Source organism: Topomyia yanbarensis, chromosome 3, assembly GCF_030247195.1.
Source record: "Topomyia yanbarensis strain Yona2022 chromosome 3, ASM3024719v1, whole genome shotgun sequence".
Classification (NCBI taxonomy): domain Eukaryota; kingdom Metazoa; phylum Arthropoda; class Insecta; order Diptera; family Culicidae; genus Topomyia; species Topomyia yanbarensis.
This window is the reverse complement of record NC_080672.1, coordinates 136,951,565-136,965,188: the sequence shown is the minus strand read 5'-3', so window position 1 is coordinate 136,965,188 and position 13,624 is coordinate 136,951,565. Positions and strand designations below refer to the sequence as shown.

Sequence of the window (13,624 nt, the reverse complement as noted above, 5' to 3'; positions counted from 1 at the left end):
GTTCTTGCAGTGGACCTCGAAAAGAAACTGTTGTTTGATACACGAAAAAATAACAAATGTAATGTACCGGCTAAGATAAGTTCGTAGCAAAAGCCCGTAGGTACGCTTCTTTGTTATCAGTAATAAAACTGGTAGCCAACAGCAATACTGTCGGTTGTTACGACGCTATCTACGTAATGTGATAAAAGGTGACTGACTACTGTAGATTTTGTTAGATAAATTTTTATTTCGATAATCGGTTACTTCATTTTTAATAAACAAAACAGTTATCTTATTTAGCACAACGTAGCGTATTACAATATTTAGAGTGATTTCTTATACATATCACTGTTTGCTTATTCATTAGTTCACAGAACTCATGCGAAGTATACACCCAACTTGACATGGAGTGAGTACAGTTTCTAGTCCTGCTCGAATAAAACCTCGGATGAAAGGTGTAAATTATACCAAACTAATAAAATTAGTGAAATGAACAAAATTAATAAGATATATATATATATATATATATATATATATATATATATATATATATATATATATATATATATATATATATATATATATATATATATATATATATATATATATATATATATATATATATATATATATATATATATATATATATATATATATATATATATATATATATATATATATATATATATATATATATATATATATATATATATATATATATATATATATATATATATATATATATATATAAATTTAATAAGAAGGAAGTGCAACCAAATGAAAACAGTTGAGTGGGTAACGTCTGTGACATTACCGGAGTGTCGCGACTAGAGTTCAATTAGTAGAGTTATAATTGAACAAAAAGTGGCGAAAACGATATTTTTTGAAATTTCATAAAATTGAGTTTAAATAATCTATTTTTGATATATTAAGTGCTTATATCTTTTGAACGATAGAAGCTAGAGTTTTGAGGTGTTAGAAGAAAAACATCAGAAGGGTAGGTTGAAAAAAACGAAAACCAAAAAAGTTATATTAAACATTGGTTTTTCATGAATTGACTTTGTAATATGTAAAAATTACTTTCACGGTGGACACAATAAAAAATAAAATTAGTGTTTTTAAAAAATGGTTTTCTTTGTATAACTTTTGCAGTTTTGATTTTTCATTAAGATCGCTTTAGAGATACTTTCAGATATTTTGAAGGAGAACAATTTGTCTTACTGTACCGAACCTGTAGCTTCTCTCGTTAGAAAGTTATATATACTTTTTACTAAAAATAAGCTATTTATTGAGTAAATATTGCAAGACATAAAAAATATCGTATTTTTTGGTGATCTATACTACAAAGCATGCTATTTCATATGGTAGCAACGGTATTCAATGTTAAGTGTCCTAATCGAAGATAATACTATTTGAAAGAGTTATATTTTTTATATAAAAGTTCTCGTATCTTTGAAACGAAAAGAGTTTAGTGGTTGGTGTTTTAAAGAAAATTATGTGCTCTAAAATAATCTTCAAGTTGTCCAAAGGGTACTTTAGCGTAAAAAAACCTACAAAAGTATAGAAATAAACCGTTTTTTAAAAAAATCCTCTAAAGCTTACATTTGGATTTCTCGTGCAATGGACAGTATAAAAGTTAGAGTTTGCATGTCTTCAGCAAATTTGTATAAAATGTGTTGCTCTACAACTTCATCGAATACAGTAAAGCTCTATCTCGAACCGTTAAAAAAATCAATTTTAAATATTACTAAAGTTATAATCACCACAGCCTCTGTTTAAACAAAAAGAAGGGCCTTGCAAAGTACAATAACTTTGCCAAACATATTGTAAGGCCAAGTTAAAGAGACTAGAATAACAAAGAGACGCCATGTTCCGTTTGGAATTCCAATTTAACTGTCAATGTCATTCCAAACAAACAAGAGAGTTGTCAATCGTAAATTTTTAGCATTATGTGGCATTGTTTTTAAGGAAGTATTGTTATTCAATTCATTAAAATTACTAAATATTTTAAAGATTAAAATTATATCCTCAAACCAATACCACCGTGTTAGAAACGCTAAAGAGAAAATCGCTTGGTTTGATGGGAGGACGAAATTCAGTGTGAGGGTAACGAATACCAAATGATGCAAACAATTAAATTTGACCTAACATGGTTTTGCTGCTGCAAAATGCCATTCCTGCGGATATCACTATGCTTTAGCTGGTCGAGAAACTCGGCAGACCAGAAGTCGCATCAGATTTTTATATTGGCTAGAAGAAACAAACGGAATAACAACAAAGTTTTGTGTGCCTTGCACATTTTCAGTGTTGCTTGTAACCTGTAGCCTGGTTGCTAGTTTAATTGTTTTCACTGAATTAAGATAGCGTCTCTTTGCTATTCTAGTCTCTTTAGGCTAAGTCATTAAATTTTAGCAAAAAGTTAAAATTCCTGCTAATTTGACATTCTGGACCACTGTGCATTGACGTTTAAGACAAACATGCGTTGATCTGTATGTATCTCCAAGTGTAGCAGCTTGTGAGGTAATAGGGTAATAAGCCTATTTAGACCATGTTTCTATTATCACCCTACCCATATGAACCCATTGGTTAGAGCATCGTCTACCATTTTTGTACAACGCCTTTGGTCAAATGGTAGGACATCTATTGTGGCACTCGATTCGAGTTTTCATTGCGCTCAAAAAGGATCATTTCATCGTTCCCATTTGTGTTATTAGATTGGTTTTTAACAACGAAGCAAAGCTGTTGATGTTGTATACCCGCTGCAACGCTGCTCTCCGTTATCAGTTATTTTAATGCTGGTAGCCAACACTAATTATGGCTTGTAACGACGATATCTTCGTGATGCGATAAAGACGAGTGACTTGAGTAGGTGGCCCTGAATAGTTTCGCCTTTAGTTATTTTGTTGCGTTAACTACAACTATGATACATATTAAATTCGGTTATACCCTGGATAAATCATTCGGAGATAATACGTTTTTGTGTCTTTTTGGCGATACCTTGGTCTTGGTATAACTACCCGTACCTGTAGCCGATAAGGCTTGGGTTAATGATTCATCGATGAAGTGTATGCATTTCTGTTAAAACAACATAGGGTAATGAGCCCATTTTCGTTCATTTGATTAGAGCTGCATCTGCTTTGTTTGTCAAAAGCATTGGGTCCAACGCACAGTGGTTTAAAACGCGAAAAACGTGATCGTTTTGAATAACTTCGAAATGGTTCGTTAAAGTGATATACAACCTTCGGAAGAATTTGTGACAATGGAACGCCCCTTCTTTCTAAATAAAAAAATTGTTGATTAATCCTCCTATAAGTGAGATGCAAAATTTATTTCTCGTATAATTAAAGATAGCGATTGAAGTATTCAGCCAAGTTGTAGTAATTTCATTTATAAGAAACTTTACCGAAGGTGGAAATGTCCTATATTTAAAGGTTTTTAAGGTATCGGCATTATTTGAGAAAAGACCGGAAAAATAATTTTTTTCATCATAACTTTTTTTCAAGATTTTTTAGAAGGCCACAATGTTCTACAGAACTGTCACAATTAATGAAATACATAATTTTTGTGAACAAAGTAATAAATTATGTTGAACCGTTTTTGAGATATTCACGTTTTTTGTTCGAAATACGGCCTACTTTGCTCTCAAATAACTCATGAACGGGCAAAAACGGGCAGACCACTCAGTATGGGTTTGAAAGTAATACAAAAATGCTATAAGCATCTGAACAAATCCTTTGTATCCGGTTGTATCCAGGGCTCTGGTAGCTAGAGTCGAAAAAGATGTTTTTCTAGTCTAAAATCATGGTATGAAACATATTCGGTGAAGCTGAAGAGATAAAGTGGTAGTGTCTTCAGAAAAGTTTTGGAGAATACTCTTACAAGAAACATTGCCGAAGACATCGGCTTTCTATCTTTACTGGGTTTTGGATAAAGTGAATTGTTCGGTGGTAGTACGGGTAATACGCTGGTTTATAAGCTAGTAGTCGTATGGTCAAGCCCTAATGAGAAAGGATTTTTAGTATAAGTAGGCGGCACATAAACCCTGACATTGACTTCAAAGTGTGTCGACAGAGAAGGTCAAGTTCCACAATGAAATGTAGTACCAAGACTTGGACCATCAATATAGGATTGATTGTTCGTGTTTGCGAAGAACGAATTGACGGTTGAATTTGCATTGGTATATAAATGAAAAAGAAATATTCGTATAGTAATTCGTTTACTATTCACAATCGCTATTACACTCATCCGCATCAGAATCTTCGTCAGAGTCACTTAAATCCAACATGAACAATGCATCTGGGTCGAATTGTCGTTTTGATTTGTTTGCGGTATTCAATTCCACCTAGATGAAGTGGCATTTTTAGTAATGTTGAATATAGCAGCAGTATCATGGTATGGTTAAGTTGTTATCATATATTTTATACTTATAAGCAAAATGAAAAACACATTTGAGTATATTTATATGCATGTCACTGACAGTTCACGGGATAATATATTGAAAAATTCACATATTATCTACATTTATGCATACCTGTAACCGATGACATGACTTTTGCAAAGTTCAGTAATGTACGCTGCCGTAACACAACACGAATCGCAATTGTTTCACGTCACACTTGATTAAAACTGCAAATTCAAATTAAGCCAACAAAACTGTTTTTCTGCACACAAAATCTGACACAACACTAGACAGCGATAATGCGACACAAGTAATCAAAGCATGCAAGATTACCAAATGAAACCATTTTTGTAGGGTTTCCATAAATGGTGCACCTTATCTAAACAACCAGTAGAGATAGAAAGCCGATGTCTTCGGCAATATTTCTTGTAAGAGTATTCTCTAAAACTTTTGCGAAGACACTACCACTTTATCTCTTCAGCTTCACCGAATATGTTTCATACCATGATTTTAGACTAGAAAAACATCTTTTTCGACTCTAGCTACCAGAGCCCTGGATACAACCGGATACAAAGGATTTGTTCAGATGCTTATAGCATTTTTGTATTGCTTTCAAACCCATACTGAGTGGTCTGCCCGTTTTTGCCCGTTCATGAGTTATTTGAGAGAAAAGTAGGCCGTATTTCGAACAAAAAACGTGAATATCTCAAAAACGGTTCAACATAATTTATTACTATGTTCACAAAAATTATGTATTTCATTAATTGTGACAGTTCTGTAGAACATTGTGGCCTTCTAAAAAATCTTGAAAAAAAGTTATGATGAAAAAAATGATTTTTCCGGTCTTTTCTCAAATAATGCTCGATACCTAAAAAACCATTAAAGATAGGACATTTCTACCTTCGGTAAAGTTTCTTATAAATGAATTTACTACAACTTTGCTGAATACTTCAACTCGCTATCTTTAATTGTACGAGAAATAAATTTTGCATCTCACTTATAGGAGGATCAATCAACATTTTTTTTATTTAGAAAGAAGGGGCGTTCCATTGTCACAAATTCTTCCGAAGGTTGTATATCGCTTTAACGAACCATTTCGAAGTTATTCAAAATGATCACGTTTTTCGCGTTTTAAACCACTGTGCAACGGTAGGGTGATGATTGAGGCACTCGAATCGAGTTTTCGTTGCGCTCAATCAGAAGTATTTCATCATTCTCAGGCCATTATTATTATTATATTGTTTTTTTTTTTTAAGGAACACAGTAAATATGCTGATGCCAATATACGCATTTTATCAATTGTATCCTTCCTAAAAAGACCGTAATATGCATTTTACCCTACCAGCATATAAATACGTAGATGCCTGTAGTTCGCCTATAGTTGTATATTTCCGATAAGATAATACTTTGCCGAAATCTGACAAATCTGCAGACAGCGATAAGATCGGCCCTACACATCATAATGGGGGCACACATTTGCTATTGCAATAATCAGTTATGGTTGAACATTCGTTCGAAACGGCAGGTAGCACCGGGAAAAGTGATAAAGCTAGCTCATCGATCAGTTCGATAAATTTCAGTTGAAACATCATCCAAGTGATTAAATTACCCAAAGTGAACCACGATTCTTACGTATTGAGATATATTGTTTTTTGTGTGTGCTATCTGGATTGCTATAGTTATACTCTCATATAAGAATTTGCAAATTCCGTTCACAATTCGTTAAGGCTATCGGAGAGGTTTTAACTAATCAATCATTCAATGATTTACGTCACGGATGCCTTTGATAAACCGTCTCCTGTATTTAGTAAACAAAGCATATAGGGTTATGAGCCTATTTTCGCCATGTATCTATTATCACCCTACCCATTTGAAACCGTTGATTAGAGCAGCGTCTGCCATCTTTGTCTGCCATCTTTGCTAGTCAAATATTAGCGCAACAATAGGGGCACTCGATTAGAGTTTGTGTTGCGCTCAAACACGAGAATTTCACAGTTTTCAGCGCACTTCTGTTATTATCTTGGTTCTTAACAACGAAGCAAAGCTATTGATGCTTATTAGAACGCATTGCTCGCATTGATTGTAGGCCGGCACCCACCTTAGAATGGTGAAAATAGACACTTTACTCTATTCAGCAGGGCTTGGAAAGTGAAGCAATGAATATGAGAATCCGAGAAAAATGAACAAGTCCACGAAATGAATGTTGCGTTGATCATAAAATCTTATATACAAAATTAATTGTTTGCATCATTTGGTATTCGTTACTCTTATACTGAATTTTGTTCCCCCATCAAACCAAGCTATTTTCTCTTTAGCGTTTCTTAACATGATGGTATTGTAACAAACTTGGTTTGAGGATATAATTTTTATCTTTAAAATATTTAGTAATTTTTATGAATTGCATAACAATACTTTCTTAAAAACAATACCACATCCCAAGTAACCATAAGCATTAAGCCATTGCACTATATTGGCTATACATTTGCACTAATGTTGCATTGAAACTCCATTACAGCATTAACAATGCAATAAAGCTCTATATTAGCATCAATAATGCATAACTGCACAGCCGACATATAGCATTATTGCTTGCTCTATATGCGTATATAAAGCTGATATAACGCGTACATTAGGGTGACAATGATTTATATGAAATTTTTTTTTCGCAACCTACACCCCCTAGCGTCGTTCCAAATCATGACAAAATGACACTGTCCAAATTTGAGCGAAATCGGTTAACCCTAACCCCTCCCCCAAAGAGCTTAAAGTTTGTATGGGATTTTTGGCCAAAATGTATGGGGAAACACTCGCAGTTCACAAAATCGCCGCTAGATGTCGCTGTAAACGGCCGATCACTGACCTAGGAAGGAGTTAAGCTTTTGAAGATATGCTGAACAAGTTTGTCGAAGACTGCAAGACAATCCAACCAACCGTTAAAGAGTTATTAACGTTTAAAGTTGGATACTGCTGCTTAACATTCGCAAGGGGCGTACTCCGCTTATCTCATGTATGTGAACCACGAGTGAAGGATGGACAAAGTTAGGAAAAACTCATATATCTATGAAACGATGAGAGATAGAAAGCTATGAGTTCTACAAAGTTGTAGAGGAATAAAAGGACTTTTTGATTTCACTGGAAAGTTTCAGAATTTCTCCGCAAGGTGGCGGTAGTGAGCCAAGCAAGTTAATGGGAATATCCCTATCTGTATAACGGTAAGAGATGGAGCATTTGGATGTTCTACAAAGTTGTAGAGCAGCAAAAATAATATTTTCTTTTCTCATTTGAATAATGCAGAATTCTACCACATGGTGGCGCCAGTGATCAAAATTAATTAAGGTAATACTCCTATCCATACAATGGCAAGAGATAGTGCAATCTGATGTTATGCGAAGCTATATCGTATTTCAAAGACTTTCGTGTCTCGTTGTAAAAATAGAATTTAGGCCGCTTAGTGGTGCAAACAGCATAGAGTATGAATATATTTCAGTACACCTTTTGAATGTTTTCTAATTTTTTCGAATTTTTACTCCTATTTCTTGTGCAGAGATTCTTTTATTATACATAACATGTTACAAAGTTTTCTTAAGACTATCATGCTATGATAAAACGTATATTCTTAAATTTCTTCGTCACCTTTATATTTCTCCTGTTGCATTCTTTTATATAACATTTTTAATTTTTTTAACTAACTGTTGACTAACTTTAAGAGCGCTCTTGTCTCAGAGATGTCGTGTATAGTGCCGCGCGTCAGTGCTCGTTTATTACCTCTCGCAGAAGAAGCGTACACAATGCGCTGTGAATCCAGTTAGACTGGCATTGGTTGCACGATTACAGGGCTGATAATTTGGTGATAGGTGAGAACTACTAGGGTCATTCGAATGCCAATTAGTGACTTTTTCATCAAATCTGGCCTCACTTATAACTTAGAAATAGGCTGCTCGAAATATATTCTGTTTTCTTACGCGGACTACAGGGCTTAAGTACTATATTGTGCTAGAATATTGCCAGCCTGGGATAAATACCTAAGTAGGCTACAATCCAATTCGCACTGTGCTTCTATTATATTCAGCATCCCCCTTTTTTGCAAATAAGCAAAGCGTGCATGCCAATTGCGCTACCTGCCCACCAGATCACCACATCACCAGATATTTGAATTTTGCTTTTGCAGATCTTCAAGAATGGGTGGATCGTCTCGACAGCTGGATATTTTATGCGGTTCATCGCGCATGTTGCTCGCTATCGCCGGAGGAATACAGTGTATGTTGTTGTCGTCGGTGCTCGTTGGTCGCCTCAAGACGTGCCATGTGCTGCGAACCCAATTCAAATGATATTGGTTATACGAGTACAGGACTGATATTTTGGTACTAGGCAAAGGATACTACGCCCATTTGAAGACCCGATGGTCAATTTTTCGTCGTAGCTGATACCACACAAAACTTCCAAGCTGAACAATTCAAATCAATACTTTGGAATTGTAGTCCATGTGAGGTCATAGAAATAAGGATTACCGTTCCACAGTGGTCCAGAATGTAAATTTAGCAGGAATTTTGAGATTTTTCTAAATCTAAACAACTTAGCCTTAATAAGTCTTTGGAGAAGTTTTCGTAGTATGTGGGTTTCTTCTTTTTGTTAAAAAACAGATAGGGTAATTGTACCAAGATCAAAAAATAACTTTTTAATTATTCCAGCTAGAGCCAAATAACCTTCAACGAAGTTGTAGAACGACAAATCTTGGAAAAGTTTGTTGAAGACATGTGAGCTCTACCTATCATACTTTTCATTTTACAACTTATACTTTTATTTTAAAATTGAAGGTTAGGGTGTTTCTTAGTGTTTAACAGTATAACTGTTTTAGTCAAATAACTTTTGCGGTATTGATATAAAAGTGAAGTAGTCTACAGACAACTTTAAGATTGTTTTAAGGAAAATAACTTGTTTCATGGCAACTATTTATATCTGTTTCATGGCAACTATTATATCTAACTATTTTTGCTGATAAGTTATGAGCACTTTTTCGCCAACAATAACAATATCACTCATTGGGACAAACAAATAATAATTCTTTTTCAAGTATAACTAAGGTCATTACTAGAGTTATAATTGAGCAAAAAATAACGAATACGTTATTTTCTAAAAGTTCGTAAAGTTGATTACAAAAATTCTATTTTTGATATTATAAGTTCTTATATCTTTTGAATAATAGAACCTAGCGGTTTAATGTGGGTGGTTCTAATCTTTTAAAATCTTAAAATTAACTTTTAAATGGTTCGAGATAGAGCTTCGTAGAAAATAAAATTTTAAAAAACTTGGTCGAAGACACTGGAATTCTATGTCGTGTATTTTCCATTTTACAAGAAATTTACCAAAAAAATAGGATGTTTCTTAACAAATGGTTTTCTTTATATAACTTTTGCAGTTTTAATTTTTCATAAGTATCACGTAAGAAAAACTTTCAGATATTTTGAAGGAGAGCATTTTGTCTCAATGTACCGAACCTCTAGCATCTCTCGTTAGAAAGTTATATATACTTTTTACTAAAAATAAACTCTTTTATGAGTAAATATTGCAAGACGTAAAAAAATATCGTATTTGCCATTTTCCGCGATCTATGCTACAAAGCATGCTATATCATATGACAACAACGGTATTTAATGTTAAGTATCCTAATCAAAGATAATGCTATATGAAAAAGTTATATTTTTTTTATAAAAAAGTTCTCATACCTTTCAAACGAAAAAAAAAAAATGAAAACTATTTATAGAAATAAAACCGTTTTTAAGGAACACCTTACAGCTTACATTTGGATTTGACGGGCAATGGAAAGTATAAAAGCTAGAGCTTGCGTGTCTTCAGTAAATTTGGCTAAAATGTGTTGTTCTGCAACTTCATCGATAATAGTCAAGCTCTATCTCGACCCATTCAAAAGTTTCATTTTAAATATTGCTAACGTTAGAACCACCCTATCTTCTGTTTAAAGCAACATAAAGGGCTTGTAAAATACAACAACTTTGCCAAACATATTGTAAGGCTAAATCATTTAATTTTAGCAAAAAGATAAAATTCCTGCTAAATTTACATTCTGGAGCCCTGTCCATTCCAAATAACTAAGTAACTCAACAGTGACATTTTTTCTAGGACCCCAAAGTAAGCCAATAAAAGTGTACTTTTTCGAAAATTGTACCGCGGCGGAACCCATTATACTATGAAGTGCTGTTCCGTTTTTGTCGTGGCTAACGACTTATCATTCAATATACGGGCCCTTTTCAAAATTTCGGGATGAAAGTCGTGTAAGGTTCGGAACGCACATATCTTTTCATATCATAGTGCACGGAATTAATCAATTTTCGGAATTTGTCGAAAATAAGTTCAACAATGTTGTATAAAATTTTGAGGTATGTATGACATGCATTAATAACGAAAACCTGTTTTGAAAAATCTTTCGAAAAAAACTACTTGGAAATGGGGAAAAGTTTCAGCTCATCTCGGTCAGAGCCTTCAATATGATGCACCAACCGGACACTGAAATGATGAGAAATTTTAAATGTAGGTCCGCTACAGTTTTATTTCAATTTTTTGTGTAGAGCTGTTTAGAGCGTACAGGGTTACCCAAGGGCTGTACAATACCGGGAAAAAATATTTGCGAACTGTACACGGCTGGTGGATGAATCAATTTGTGTCGTTACCTACTACTAGCAGAGGAAATTATTTTCATTTCTGATAGAGAGTAGCATGCACGACGAAAAACCGGATTTTAAACTCCCGCCCGTAACCAGTTCGTGAATCTTTACTGCTAACTTCATGCACCGAGTCGAAAAAAAAACAGATTTTACAACACCCCATTGAGTTATAAGATATTTTCTAAGATGAATTCATACAATTCTTATTTTTACTTATAACTTTTTTGTTTCTGATTTTTCGCGTTAATAATGTTCGAAGGTATTTTTAATCATTACAAAACACACAACTTTTACGAAGAAACAAAATAGCTGTGAATGCTGTGTAAAGACTTATGGCTGATTTTGATTTTATTTTAACCTGTTTTCGAACCCGTGTAGCTTGCCTATCGGCAAACACTGTAATTATACTATCAATTATTCTAATAGGACTGGATTTCACCTACAAAACGAAGGCAAAACCGTTTGTCCATAATCACCCGTTCAGAAGTTATACCCTGTTGAAAGCTGTACCTCTGGACCTCTTGAAGTCGCGCGTATGGCTCACTGAACGAGTAGGAATTATTCTATTGGTCGCGAAAAGTCAGAAACAAAAAAGTTATAAGTAAAAATAAGAATTGTAGGACTTCATCATAGAAAATATCTTATAACTCAATAACTGTGAGTGACAGAGACAACATGCCTTCTGCAAAATTTATGAAAATACTCTCCTCTACAACTTTGTCGAAGACGGCCAAGCGCTATCTCTTTCGGTTCAGAAGTTAATTTTTTTATAGCCTACTACGATCAATTTTTTAAAACAACGATGTTGCCAAAAGATGGCGCTTTTTATACACACAAACATTGTTGAATATGTAAAATCGCTAATATGAACAGTTTTAACTCCAATGAATTAAGTACCTCTAAACGCTGTTTTGAGCCACTGTGCACCCAACTAAAACCAGTTCGTGATTGGTTACCGCACCGAACCACACATATTGAACAAAATAATTGTAATTTTAATCGGTTTCTATTAGTCGACCTAGTTGAATAACCGGAGACTACATTTCAACATTTTTCCTGCATTCGTGAACGTTTTTCCTAATAAATCGCTGTTTTAGGCTTTTAAAATTTTCTAACCAAAACATAACTCGTATTATGTACTGCAATTCTTCCGAACATACTATTCAGCTAAATCGAACCATTAATCCACAAAAATGTTTAGTTTGTTAAAACCTAGTACTGATACACTATCATGCACTGCTAGGCCCCATGCAAAACAGACTCAGACATCACTTCGTTAAAAGTTTAATAACTTTTTTTATTCGAGTCGCATCGCTTTGCAGTCTTCAACAAAGTTGTAGACAATAGAATTTTCTTCTTAAGTTTCACTTTTGGTGATAATCTGATGTATACAGTGCCATCTAGCGGCGAAAATGTGAGCAAGAGGGTTTTCTCCATGTAAATTGTCGAAAAATCCCATACAAACTGCAAGCACGTTGGTCCGGTAGCTAGACTTGTCCGATTTGCTTCAAATTTGGAGCAAGTACTCCTGATGGGACTAGGAATCGACTCAGGGGTGGGCCGATTGAGTTTTCAAAAATTCATTATTTTTCTGGGCAGTCTAATACACACACATACATACATACACACACACATAAACACACAGACATTTGCCGAACTCGACGAACTGAATCGAATGGTATATGTCACTCGGCCCTCCGGGCCTCCGTTAAAAAGTCGGTTTTCAGAGCAATTGCAATACCTTTCTATTGAGAAAGGCAAAAAGGTATGACCCCTTAAGCTTCATACACACAGTATATATGCGTCCTTATTCCAATTTTAATAACAAAAACACAATTTTAATAACAAAGCCTTTGAAATACTGTATAACTTCGCAGAATATCAGATTGCACTAGCTCTTACCATTGTATGGATAGGAGTATTACCTTGAATTAATTTTGATCACTGGCGCCACCATGTGATAGAATTCTGCATTTTTCAAATGAGAAAAGAAAATATTTTTTGCTGCTCTACAACTTTGTAGAACATCCAAATGCTCCATCTCTTACCGTTGTACAGATAGGATTATTCCCTTTAAATTGCTTGGCTCACTACCGCCACCTTGCGGAGAAATCCTGAAACTTTCTAGTGAAACCAAAAAGTCCTTTTATTCCTCTACAACTTTGTGGAACATCATAACTTTCTATCTCTTACCGTTTCAGAGTTATATGAGTTTTTCCTAACTTTGTCCCACCTTCACTCGTGGTTCACATACATGAGATAAGCGGAGTACGCCCTTTGCGAATGTTAAGCAGCAGTATCCAAATTTAAACGTTAATAACTCTTTAACGGTTGGTTGGATTGTCTTGCAGTCTTCGACAAACTTGTTCAGCATATCTTCAAAAGCTTAACTCCTTCCTAGGTCAGTGATCGGCCATTTACAGCGACATCTAGCGGCGATTTTGTGAACTGCGAGTGTTTCCCCATACATTTTGGCCAAAAATCCCATACAAACTTTAAGCTCTTTGGGGGAGGGGTTAGGGTTAACCGATTTCGCTCAAATTTGGACAGTGTTATTTTTTCCTGATTT

At 34.4% G+C, this 13,624-nt stretch overlaps 1 protein-coding gene across 5 annotated transcripts in view; it reads left to right on the top strand.

Moving 5' to 3' along the window:
• The first annotated feature begins 5,918 nt into the window (after window positions 1–5,918).
• LOC131690839 (E3 ubiquitin-protein ligase sina-like) overlaps window positions 5,919–13,624 on the top strand; it is a 30,652-nt gene continuing 22,946 nt past the window's right edge. For 3 of the 5 annotated variants that reach the window (XM_058976899.1, XM_058976898.1, XM_058976902.1), the window contains exon 1: window positions 5,919–5,992. The gene's annotated coding sequence lies outside the window, so the exon portion shown is untranslated. Of the gene's footprint in view, window positions 5,993–6,169; window positions 6,186–13,624 lie in introns of those variants that run through there. The other 2 variants (XM_058976901.1, XM_058976900.1) reach the window with 2 other exon arrangements.